We start from the raw sequence: 783 nt of genomic DNA on the forward strand, positions 1-783 counted from the left end.
GCTTGCCTCCTGCACACCCCCACTGGGGATATGCCCACAACCGAGGTACACGCCCTTGACCGGAATCGAACCTGGGACCCTTCAGTCCGCAGGCCGATGCTCTATCTACTGAGCCAAACCGGTCAGGCCGAGCCCATGCTCTTAACGAGAGGTTGGCAAACTTGTAGAGAGCCAGGGAGTCCATACTTGTGGGTTCTCGGTCACAGCGAATCTGTTACAGCGGGAAGCGCAGCTGTAGACGGGCCAGGCGAGGCTGTGCCATTAAACTTGATCCGCAGACACAGGTGGCAGGCTGGTTTGGTCTCCAGGCCATAGTCGCCTTTGGGTGTGAGACACCCCGAGGGTGTCCAGGAGGCCCCTGGACACATGGGTGAGTAAGGGCTGACTTAGCCCCTGATCACCTCCTTACCGCCCCCACGACCCCCGCTCTAAGCCACCATGCTTGACTGTCTCCGGGGTCCTAGAGAAGGGCCTGTGCAAAGGGCCTGGGGTGAGAAGAAGACGGGGCCGCTGGGAAGCTACAGGGCTGGGGTCCAGACTATGACGGGAAAGTCAGGGGAGGTGGGACTGGAGAGCTACGCAGGGTTTGACCACCAGGGTCCTTGAGGACCCAGCATGGTGCCTGGGTTTTGTCCCAAGAGCACTGGGGAGCCACGGGAGGGTTCTAAGCAAGGTGGGGCCAGTGCCAGTTTGTGCTTCAGCAGATCCCTCTGCTGCGTGTGGAGGATGGGCTGGAGGGAATAAGACTGGAGGCCAGAGACCGAGGAGGAAGCTGGAGCAGCA

The 783-nt window shown here is 60.7% G+C and overlaps 1 protein-coding gene across 1 annotated transcript in view; it reads left to right on the forward strand.

Moving 5' to 3' along the window:
• DHX34 (DEAH-box helicase 34) overlaps positions 1–783 on the forward strand; it is a 69,112-nt gene that overhangs the window by 37,050 nt on the left and 31,279 nt on the right. The window lies entirely within an intron of this gene.

Source organism: Myotis davidii, unplaced genomic scaffold (assembly GCF_000327345.1).
Source record: "Myotis davidii unplaced genomic scaffold, ASM32734v1 scaffold566, whole genome shotgun sequence".
Lineage (NCBI taxonomy): Eukaryota > Metazoa > Chordata > Mammalia > Chiroptera > Vespertilionidae > Myotis > Myotis davidii.